Consider the following 12775-nt stretch of genomic DNA (forward strand, 5'->3'; position numbering starts at 1 on the left):
CAATCCAATTTTTGGTGGTTCGTGAAACTGACAGGGTAGATTACGCTCTGTGTATCAAGGGTTAAACAACCTGCTGCACTATTGCCCAATCATCATCATAGTCACAGAGGCCTGAGTGGCTGGTAAACGTAAACCTTTTTTAGGTGGGTCCCAATGCTAAAAAGTTTGGGAAGCCCTGATCTATCACACTCCTCGCTACCACTGTAGCTGAGGGGTTTGGTAATACTGTATATCCCAATGGTTCACTAGGTGGTAATTTAAAGATTATGGTTGTTGTTGTTACCTGGATCCGGCTTCAGACTTGCACCGCGGCTCAATTTAGTCAGTGGGGCAGCACTGTCAGCCCTTAATGGAGAAGAGACATACCTTACATGCAGCATTTCATACCAACACAACTCTAGCAATGGGGCCAGACAGTTAAGGCAGCCACCATACTGACAGCATAATGTGGCTCTGTAGCTGAGATGGGGAGCCTTCCCTTTTTAACAGCAAAGCCAGGAAGTTTCACAAGAGGGGATGGGGCTATTGCCAAGTCAGTTGTCAGACATTTAAAAGCCAACCAGGCAGAATGTATCTCCATGTCTTCTCAGGGAGCCCAGAAAGAAGCAGGATGACTCAAAATGCTGCAAGCCCCTGCATCTGAACCCCCGAAAGAAAGCGTAGATTAGGCCAAGACCTGCTCACGAAGTCTTGGATTGCCACATCTTGAAATACTGAAACTCAAACATCACTAGCAGGCATATTGCAAAATACTACCTAGAATTTCTTTGGGTCCTGGATGTGGAAGCTTGGAAAGCGCAAAAGCTAAGCAACCAGGACAGCGATTGCAGCATGAAGGGAAACATCTGGAGAAATTGAGGGTTCTATGAGTTTTTCTTAGAGAATAACACTTGTAAAAACCCCATTAGAAAAGGTAGGGTTTATGGTAAGCCTTCCTATGTAAACTGCCTTGAGTCTGCAAGTCACAAGTCTTCAAGAAAGGAGGTGGATCAATGAACGAATGAATATTTTAAACATAAATACAATCTAGACAGCATTTCATTTTCATCAGTCTATGCTGGGGGTGGGCAAACCCCAGCTTATGGGCCATTTGTGGCCCTCAGGGACCCCCAATCCAACCCGCAGAGCCTCTGACCTGTTGGAGACTGTTGGAGCCTGCGCTGGCCCACATTGCCGGTTGTGACTGCCAGATGCAAGCTGCTGGCCGCGTTGGAGCAAGGCCATGTGTTTTCTGCTTTTCCCTGGGCATTATTTTAACCCCATCCCCCATTGCCTCTGAACAACTTATGTCTCCATGTGTTTCTGGCTTGGTCTGTATGTTTTCACTGTGCAAGAGGTGTGTGGCAAACAGTTCATAGCTCTCGTGTGGTTCTACATGCCTGTATTATAGTTCTCATGTGTATTATGAAGAAGCTCAGTAAAATTCATTCATTCATATCGGTTCCATCTCGAATGTATTCATTTATGTAAATATATGTAAATGTATTCAAATTTGAATAAATGTGTAAGTTAATTCTCTTTTTTTTCCCCCCTGGCCCCCAACACAGTGTCAGAGAGATGATCTGGCCCTCCTGCCAAAATGTTTGCCCACCCCTGGTTTATGCGACTTCTTGAAAGTAAACTCTTTCAGCTTCAGTTCTGTATGATATCTTTCACTTTTTGTTTGGTCCAAAAATCAGAGACAGCTATTAACATCAAAGACTCACCAGTCAAGGTTTGTTTCAAGCAGAGACTAGCAATATTGCTCCTACTTCGGGTTCATCTGCTACATAGTCAAGTGGAATGAAAAGTGCTAATGTTAGAATTGAGACATTCGTGTTAACATCACTGGCGAAATGAACATGTGGTTTTCTGTATCTTTTTTAAAAAATCCTGCAACACAACACAGTGCTGTCAAGTGACAAATCTACCTCATTTATTGTTCTTCTTTCTGTCTCGGTTCTTTTCATCCCTGTGGTTTTCTTTTATGTCAGCTAATACCTTGATTAGAAGATCTTGAAAAAGAAGGACCAGCAGACAAAAAAGCGAACATTGTTTTCATAAGAAGGGATTTTCCTCTGTTCTGTGAAGGGTATCACAGTTTAGTAGGTCAGGTCAGTGGCATCACTAGGACATGGGCTGCACCAGTGTGACACCACTACTGGCCAAAATTTTTAAAATCTTGGTACTTTCAAATAAATCTTGGTATATCACCAACATGTTATATATCATTCAATGTGTAATTTCATGCACTATGCCAGGGGTGCCCAAACCCCGGCCCTGGGGCCACTTGCGGCCCTCGAGGCCTCTCAATGCGGCCCTCAGGGAGCCCCCAGTCTCCAATGAGCCTCTGGCCCTCAGGAGATTTGTTGGAGCCCACACTGGAACAACACAACTGCTTTCAGCATGAGGGCGACTGCTTGACCTCTTGCGTGAGCTGTGGGATGAGGGCTCCCTCCACTGCTTGTTGTTTCACATCTGTGATGCAGTAGCTTCAGCAAAGGAAAAGCTAGCCTTGCTTTGTGCAAGGACTTTTATTCATTCATTCATATAAGTTCATCTTTAATATATTCATTTATGTAAACTTATGTAAATTTATTCAAATTTTAAATGTAAATTAATTCTTTTTTTCCCTGGCCCCCGACACAGTGTCAGAGAGACGATGTGGCCCTCCTGCCAAAAACTTTGGACACCCCTGCACTATGCAATGAAACAAACCACATTGAAATCTCTCTATTCTATCAAAAATTATAGCCAAAAAACCCAGCAAGGGCAGGTTGATGGTACATCATCACGCCCACCATCCAGAGCATTGCCCCACCCACTGCATGGGAGGAGGTCCATCATGAGGGTGATGCGCTGGCCTTCTGCATTCGGTGACGCAAACCCTAGTAATGCCACTGGATCAGGTGGTCTTGTAAGGCTGAAATGGGATTTTAATAGTAGCCACTATTCAGTAAGTGTTCATTGGTATCCATCCAGAAGAACTGCATGTGCTCAAAGACATTGTTCATTACCTTGCAACTTTCAGTGCCAACGTTTGTTGTTAAAAACAGGTCCCAAAGCTGAACACTGGTTGAAAAGCCATGATGATACAAGCCATGATATGTTTGTGCAACCTCCTGATTTTAGAAATGGGCTATGTCGGAATGCCAGATGCAAGGGGGGGGGGCACCAGGATGAGGTCTCTTGTTATCTGGTGTGCCCCCTGGGGCATTTGGTGGGCCACTGTGAGATACAGGAAGCTGAACTAGATGGGCCTATGGCCTGATCCAGTGGGGCTGTTCTTATGTTCTTGTGTTCTTAGTGTCATGCTTGAGGAATTGAGCAATGCAATGTTCAAGTGCTGTGCCTTCGTCACTGCTGTGCCACCAATGGTCCTCAGGAGTTTTGGGTCCCACCTAGTTGAAATCCGCCTCTCATTGCCCTCCACCAGGCTCCCTATTTCCATAGATTACTGGAATGAGTTACTTCCTTTCGCCAAAAGCTTAAATGTTTCTCTTCTGTGTGGGATATTTTGTGACCTTTCCTCGAAAAAGAACACATGCAAGTTTTGACCATGTCATTTCCAAGTATGAATGAAACTCTAGGTGGTTCAGCGGCACCAAACTCCCTGCCAGGGAGAGGCAGGCCAAACAAAAACCAGAGACACTGTTGTGGCATTTTGGAAGCAGTTAGTTACATTGGGAAAGGGGGGTAGAGTTTTTTAGTGTGGGTTGACAAAAAATAAAAGGGAGGTGTCTTTTCACTTGATAGGCTCTTCTGTTCTCGATCACATTTGTCTCCTTGCTCTGGTGTAAGCCCCAGCAGACACAATGGGTCAACTCGGACATGCACCAGTGATATTGCTAGTGCATATTTGAGTTGATCTGAGTTAATGGATAAGACCCAGGACAGGGGATAGGATATGGTGTGCCACCCCACTCCTGGACCGCAAGAGGACAAGGCACCCCAAAATATAGGACATCCAGGAAAAATGTAGGACAAAATAAAAGCTAAAAACACTTGTATATTAATTTAATGTGGTTAATTTAAACACGATATTGCTTATTATTAAATTTAAAACTGTATTACATATAATTTATCACATGTAAATTATTAATTCCAAGAAGGCTGTGCACTGCCTGCTCACAGGGAAAAGGAGGACATTTAAGTTCTTTTTGAAGACATGAGGCTAAAAAGAGGGCATCTGGTCACCCTGCTCCTGAGCTCAATCTGCCTACCCCCACCCTAATCACAGCCCTCCCAGTTCCCCTCCCTCCCTGGAAACCTATTTCCACCCCCTCCAAATAGGTTTGGGGCCTTAGATTGCACACTTTTGGGGGTGTATGTCTCGCTAAACAGAATGGGTCTTACTTCCAAGTAGGCTTGCACTGCCAAGTTTTGAATGCCCCTGTTGCTGGCCTCCAAGAGGAATTTGATCAGGGGGTACAAAATTTCTTTTGGGCCCCTTCCCAAAGGGGGAGGGGGCAAAACAGGACAGGAGGAAGGGGATGATAAGAATGGGTGGGACAGAGGTGGGTAAAGGCAAGACAGGGCAAGGGGAGGGCGGCAACAGTTGAAAAAATCTCCAGAGCCCAGGTCTACCCATCCAGTAGACCTGCACGCCCAGTCAGCCCACTCTCCATCTTTTGCATTCCATGAAGCCAGCAGAGATCATAGGAAACTCTCCAGTTATTAAAACTTACAGCAGCTGTAGTGGCACCAATGTAGCATACATTGCATCCTGCAGGGACATTTTGACCTCTGAAGGCCTCCTTGTGAGAAGGGAACACTTGTTTCCTTCCCCTGAGGAGCCCCTGCCAGCCCAATGGGTAGATGTATTTGAAAATGGGGGTTAAAAAAATTGTTGAAAATGCAAAATGAGGTGTTTTTATATTTTTATTCACAGCTAGATACACAATTCCAGTGCCCCTTATTCATTACCTAGGGATAGTTTGAAAAACACCCCTGTTGATGGGTCATCTCAGACCTGTGCCAGCAATATCACTGGGGCAAGTCCATGTGGACCCACAAAGGAGGATCAGGCCTGGGAAGGAGGTCAGGACTTGGCAGGCAACATTGCTGGTTCACTGCTGCTGAACTAGTCCCTTTCCAGGGCTAAATCTGCACTCCACCCCGCCTCCATCAACGCCCCATTCCACCTCCTCCCCATTTTGCTCCAGCCCCCTGCGCGATCCTACCTGGGGCAGCCAGCACCTGCCACTGGACATGCAGAGCTGGACACTGGACACTTCCAGCAGGACCAGCCGAGCCCACCAGCTCTGGCCCTCGCAGAGGTAGGAAGGCGACTAAACTCACCCCTCCGCTCTGGTCATGGCCTGATCAAGAGCTTTCACGGTGACATTCAGGCTAGGTCGAGACTGGTCCTGGCTGGCAGGTGGCAAAAGCCTGGAGAAGGTTGTTGTCCTTGGCACTGCTTGTGCTCGTCCCTGTGGCTGCTGGCTTATTTATTGATAAAATAAAGTTCTGGCTCCCCTCCTTTGGCTTCTAGGCCCCCTTTTTGACCCTGGCCCCAGGTACGATGTACCCCCTGCATCCTCTCCTCTCATGGGCCCTTTAACACTAATGGAAGATATGTTACCAATGAAGCTGGTTTCAGGGGAATTCACACAGCTCTGTTTGAACAGAGATCTAAGATTGAATAGGAAACCAGCGTATTGCAGAAAAGCCCCCTCCCTTAAGAAAGAGACTGTGAGTACCATCCTATCATGGCCAGGCTGCTGGTGAACACTGAACTGAAAATACTCCAGTCAATTCGTTTATAGTAAAAACAGCTTGATTTTGCAGTGTCTGTTGTTTTAACAACAGATCCTGGGAAACAAATTAGAGCGCCTGCCACATGACTATTTTGAAATCAGTGATGAGATGGAGGTGAAAAGTTGCTCAATTGTTGTCCTGAAAGCTTGTACTTAGAATTCATGGTTGCACTTGTGATGAGCTACAAGAACTTGCCTTGAGAAAACTCAGTTGCAGGCCTGATGTAGTTTGTATAACCAAATAGACTTACGGCAGAGAAGAAACACTGCGGAATCCAAGATTTGTACTAATAGAGAAGGAAGTAGATACAACAGACTGGCCTGTGCAGCTCTAACTATTCAACCCCAGGCATAGAGCTGTCACCAGGGTAATGGTCCATGCCTAAAAGTCTTTGACAACAAGTATGATGTCAACATATCAAGGGGGAGGAGCTCAAATCCTTCCATAGGGTAAGGCAGCAATATTCAACTTTTTAAATCTCACGGCACACAGATGCTAAAATTGTCAGGGCATACCATCAGGATATTTTTTTCCCCAGGATATATTTTATCATATAAAACATGAGTATTAAACTTTAAACTTGTGTTTAAAGTTCAATGACTAAAATTTTAATCATTCTGTTGTTGAGTGCTTTCCATTTTTTATTATTTCTGATTTATGTCAGCTCATTTTCTTCTGTTACAGTAAATTCTGCTGATCTGCACACACACAAATTGATCTTTCACCCAGCCCAAGAAAGATACATCAAGTGAACTTTTCAATATTTTACTTTGTAGAATTAAATCAACAAAATTTTTGTCTAGTCTGCGACTTTTTGTCAGTTCAAATATTTCAGCTTTGTTCTTTTTTTGTTTTTTGTTTTTTTTAATTCTGGCTCCCCACAAAGTTGAGTTTTTCCTTCATGGAGATAATTTCTCTATATTCCCAAAGCAAAAAGTGGGGGGGGGGGGAGAGAATTGGGCTGCCAGGCATACTATGCACTTTAGCCCCCACTACACAGCCTTTTTCCGTATTGTCACAAACCATAATCAGGAAGGTCTGACAACTATAGTGAACATGAAGCCAAACTTCAAGAGCCAATTCACAGGCACAAAACAGTCTGCTGCATGGAGCAACTACTAGCTAAAGTTGGTGAGATAGGGCTACTTGGTATTTCTGATTAAGGAAACCCACTATGACAGTCTTTAAAGCTCCTGAGTGAAATTGTAAGCCAAGGGTAGGCTTACTTGGCACCAAATATTGACTCGAGATGGTACTAATGTGTCTGTGAGAGAGAGAGAGCATACACACAGACTGCCTGTGCTTGAACATAGAAGAACTCCACAGAGCACTTCAATGGTGCTGAGCTGTGAAGTGACGCCTTGGTAGAAGCAGTGCTGCTGAAAGGACGGCCTGCGTGATAACTGGGCTCTCCAAACATGATGCCTGGGTTTCCCACTTCTTGAAAATACATCAAGATTTGCCTGTTTTCTCTTCCGTCATTTGCAGCTAATGAGTTCACATGTGAGAACAAAGTGCTTATTTCTGGCCATTATCTGCTTAATGACATCACTTCCTGCTCAATGATGTCATTTCCAGCCCTCAGCTGGTGCAATGGACCGCTATTTGGCCCACTGTATGAAACGAGTTTGATGGCACTGTTCTGCACGCTAGCTCAGCTGGTCACAGGACACTGAAAGCAAGCTCAAAATGAAAGCAGCACTATCTGCTTATGGCTGCACAGACTCTTTGGCCGTTGCAAGAGACACACCAGGACAGTGTACTATTTGCCTTGTTCTTTGCAGATGCTTGGCTAGTGAACATCACGCTGAATTATACAAGGTTGAAAGCTGCCAACACAGCACCCGTGCTGTTCATTTTGAAACCGGAGACCACTCTAGTACAGGAGGAGTGTGACAAGGCAGGCCGGACGGTTAGCATTAAAGGTCACATTTTTGCTTAGCAACCATAACACTATTTACAGCCTCCTGAGGTGAAGGCACTGAAGGGTATATAAGGAGAAAGCTCTGAGTGAGTTTAGCAAAGTAGCAGTGAAATTAAACAGAAGAAACATGAAGAGAAGAAAAAAAAATTCGGAACATACGTTCCCCGAGCTCAGAGTCCAACACGAAGCAATCATAACATTGACACACAGAACCATTTAAGGAAATGTGAGGTTTCCCATAATTAGAAACAGCAGAAAACGGAAGTGTATAGTAAATAACAAGCCTCAAATGCTGTGAACACTGTCGGCACACCTGTAACAGCCAGGATAAAAATTATAGCATTATAATCTTTTTGCCATTTGCAACCAGTCTGTCTCTTAGGAGAACCTTAATTCCTCATTCAGAGTCATTGGACTGTAAATGGGTAACATAAAAGATGAACTCATCAGCTTCCTCTTCAGACTGTGAATTGGAAATCCTACAAGCTCTAAACTAGGCCTCCAAGGAGACAGCGTCACAAGACAACTTTGACAGCAAAAAAGTAAAAAATGGTAGCTTCCTCCACCCTGACTTTTACTCATTTGAGCAGTGCTCTCTCCTCTCCGCTCTTCTCTGCAGGCAAATACTACTATTGTACAAGAGTATATCTACAAGATACACTCTTGTATCTTGTGTATTGTATCTTGTGTATTGTACAAGAGTGTATCTACAAGAATGTTTCAGTCACACACAGTTGCCGGTTATGAGGTGAGTTGAAAATTTTGCCTCAGATGCATTTGCCAAGCTGGTGAGAGGTACTCCATACCCCACACTAGCCCACTACCTGCCTGGAGGTTGGCACATCCTCTTCTCCTGCACTAGCATAGCATTTTCAACCAGTATGCCGCAACACATTGGTGTGCCACGCATGATCCACAGATGTGCTGTGGGAGTTTGAAGGAGGGTCATTTATTAGTAGGGTCACTGGGAAATAAGAGCCCTCAGCCAGCAGTGCAGTGCACCCTGTCAATCTGATGGTGCGCCTTGACAATTTTAGTGCCTTGACCGTATACTCTGAGATGAAAAAGGTTGAAAACCGCTGTACTAGCACATGATAGGAAGATGGGGGCACTTCCCCCCCATGAGTCAGTGTCACCACCTCTGTCACTTCCTCTAGTGGCCAGGAGGGAATTCTGAGAGCGTCCGCAGTCACTAGAGGAAGCTGTGGTGAAAGTGGCGGTGCTGGATTCATCTGCGAAAGTAAAATGAAGTCCCATTGGCAGGAGCAGCTTATCTGACAAGTCCAGCAATGCTGTCTCCCTTGCTTTCTCTAGCGCTGCGATTTTCAACTTTTTGCACCTTATGGCACACTGGCAAGGTGCTAAAATTGTCAAGGCACACCATTAATTATGTGTACTGGCAAAGGTAGGGCAATAGAATAAGACATGCTTCTCTCCCACTGGCGCTCCCTGGCAACTGATAAGTGGAAGCTAGTACTGTCATGTGATTGTCTCATCCTGTATAAATTAGTCCAGTTCATCATCTAAGCTACTGGCCATCACCCATGCTTAGGAGGCAAATTCCACAAAGAAATTATGCACTCCACGAAGCACTTTCCCTTTTGTCCATCTGAGATTTCCTGCCAATCAACATCAGTTTTTCTCTGCCTCCCCAGGATCTAAAAAATAAAGCAGGAAATCTTTATCTTCACATTCATAAATAAAATGTGACTTGTGAAATGTGTACCATTTAGACCTCAATCCTAACCAATTTTCCAGCACTGACATGAGGGCAATGCAACTCTGAGGTAAAGGAACAAACATTGCCTTACCTTGAGGAGCCTTCTGTGACTGCCCCCCAACTGCATGATGCAGCACATGCCCCACTGGCACAGCTATGCCAATGCTGGAAAGTTGGTTAGGATTGTGCCCTTATTTAGTTAATACTCCCATGAAGGCATGGTGTACAAAATGTCCCACTATTGCAGCCGGTTGGGTGGTTTTTGGACATGCAAACAAGAAATACCCATCTTTGGGAGTGCTCATATCCTTAAATCAGAAAACTTGCATCATTGAAACATATGCTATTTGTATGTAAACAGTTCCTGATACATGAAAACATAAAATCTGATATATTTGAGTTACTCAACTCAGATGCCTTTAAATGATCATCCAAATATCCCTAAATGACGTCATCTCACAAGCACATGGCTGAAACCAACGCCATTTTGGAATGCGTCCCAATACAAACATGATTTTAAAACAAACCAAGTTACAGGAGTCTTCCCACAAGCAGATGCCCCTTTTCTCTAAAATGTCCTTTTAAAGTAATAAAGAGAAACTAATGGCATGTGGGGAAATCTATCTGAGCAGGCACATTTTGAAATCTTACATAATACTAGAAGCTGCATCCATCATTGAAGCCTCTTCCACTTAAATGGCTGTTGGGTAGCTGTCATGCAAATAAAAAAAAAAGATGAAGATGATGAAGTCAAACAAATATTATTTGGCAGTTGTTGACTCATTACAGCAACACTGCAGTACAAATAGCATTTTGTACTAACCAGTGCATTCGTTCTACCAATTCACTATTGCACTGTGGTTGTTATGAGATGACACAGGGGCCTTTGGGACAATCTCCCTTTTCCCAGTAGAGAAGCATCTGCTGGCCATGTTGGAAGTGAATGTTTACTGAAAGAGCAGTACTAGCCAGGCACAAAGCACTGTGCAAGGTGCTTTCTCTCACCTGACAGACATCCCTTTGCCAGACTTGCTAGACAGAGAGCCAACCAGCCCCTCACCTGGCATGGTGCGGTCCGACAAACAGCTAGTGAGTTGAATGTGAACCGGGAATGCCAGGTGGCCATGAAAGCTTTAAGTCACGTATGCTTTATGTAGCAGAATTTCACTTCCATGCTATGTTCTTTGTGGTCTGGAGGTTAAACTTTGCCAGAAGAAGCTACGTGGGAGCAACCTTGGCTGTGATTTGGATGAGAGATTGTTGTAACTGATAAGCTGTTGTGAGAGAACAGACCCACAAGGAGATGTTGTCACTGTTGAACACTGAGCCATGAGAGGGCAAGGGGCCAACTGTGATAAGCTGCCAAGAGGTAGAGGAGTGTGGAGGTCCGCTGCCTAGAACAAATAACACCTGGCTGACTTGTGGCTGCTCCTGTGAGAAGCTCGAAGGGCATGTGTTGGCAAAAGAATGATGACCACACCGGAAGAAAACAGATGGAAGCAAAGAGTTCGAGGGAGTTTCTCATAGAACATTAATTGTAGGAACTCCATTTGTAAAAATGGGGTTTGGTGACAGCCTGCCTACATGAACTGCTTGGGTCTGTAAGCAGGGCTTCAGAGAGGAATTTTCTTAGGACCTAAGTTTCTTTTGGACCCCTTCCCAAAGGGAGAGGGTTGCAATGGGGAGTGGGCAGAACAGGCACAAAACAGGGCAGGGGGAAGGTGGTGACAGAATAATCTTTGGAGCCCAGTTCTACTGGGCTTCCACTGTGGAGCCCAGGTCTACTTGCCCATGTAGCATCAGCAGTTAGATACAGTAATACAGAAAACCAAACACACTCCTAAGTCTCTTTAAAATCTTTGAAATGTAGAAAACCATTGCAGAGAATGGAAGCTAAGCAGGGTCAGGCCTGGTTAGTACTTGGATGGGAGACTTCTTGGGAATACCAGGTGCTGTAGGCTTATACCATAGTCTTTCGAGACTGAAGGTTGCCAACCATTTAGGCTCACTGGAAAGTATTTAGACTTTAGACACTGGAAAGTGTCCTGTTTGCACCAAAACATACTTCTGCAGCAGCTGTAGTCCTGCAGCCCTGCCCCTGAGCTCCTATACACTCCTTCATGTGGATCTACATGCTAAAGAATTACTGTGGCGGGCCAGTTTTCTCCCAGATTTGCCACTGTGTTATGGAGTGTCAGGTATGCATTCCTTGGTCCCTGTGTGCATGGCTTGCTGCAGCGGTTGCCACCATGTGTCTGTGGTAGTGCCCCCAGCATCACAAACAGGCAGTGAGTTTGGGAGAGAATGGAAAATGTAAGATCCCAGGAAAATTCTCCCTCCTTTAGCTCCTGGGACCCCTTTCTGAACCTGGGTCCAGGTACAAATTACCCCTTTACCCTCTCTCATGGGCCCTGTCTGTAAGACTCTCACTCATTGTGAGAGTTGGTGAGAAAGGCATATAGAAATACTGTACACAGGCCAACACTCATTTTGCTATCTTAAAAGTTAGACCTATTCCTGGGTTCATTTGGGGCACTGATTCCAAAAATGGCACCAGTTTCGTTGTATCACATCTAGTTTCACAGTTACGGGAGAGCCCCATTAGTGAATAGTTCAAGCAGCTTTCTTGTGAGGAAACCAACAACATTTTTGGAATCAGCACCCCAAATTCATATCAAACCACCATAGAGTGGTGAAAAAAGAGTTTTTCTGACCCTCAATTTTGCAGGCCTGTGTAATTTTAAGTTTTTTTTAATTGCTCTAATTTCTGAATTCTTGCACGATATTAAATTTGCATTTAATTCGCACTCTAGCTTCAGCCTAAAATATAATACAGTCAGTACAAACATCCACAAGGTAGAATGGGTAAATACTCAGATGTGAATTCCTTCTGCCATTTTTGAAGTGGAAGGTTGGACAATATGTCAGTCCAAATTAAGTTTTTCTAAGTTCCTCTGAATTTCTCTGATATGACCTATGAACTTGAAGTCACAAGTTATTAATGGCTTCTGCTGCAGAAAATGCTAAGAAAAGGGGCCAGGGGGCAGGGGATATTTGCTGTTTCTTTTTTTTGGTTGTATAATTCTAAGGTTTTCAATAAAAAGACCTGCCATTCATTCATTCAAGGCCAGCCTTAGGAGCTGTGGTACCCAAATGGAAACATTTTTGTACACTTTTTGTGGGGTCCCAGGTTCACACCAATTTCAGACAGTATAAATGAACACTACTGACTTTTAAAGAATACAGAAGAAAATTGAAATTGTTGCTGTTCTCCATAAAACCTGCAATGTGGTGGTAGGTGTCCATTGCAGCATGTTGTATTTGATAATAGTTTACCCTAGTGTGGGGGGGGGGGGGCAGGGGCCTTTAGGTGCAGGGCTCAAATAGAAGCA

The sequence above is a fragment of the Tiliqua scincoides genome, chromosome 7 (assembly GCF_035046505.1).
Source record: "Tiliqua scincoides isolate rTilSci1 chromosome 7, rTilSci1.hap2, whole genome shotgun sequence".
Taxonomy (NCBI): domain Eukaryota; kingdom Metazoa; phylum Chordata; class Lepidosauria; order Squamata; family Scincidae; genus Tiliqua; species Tiliqua scincoides.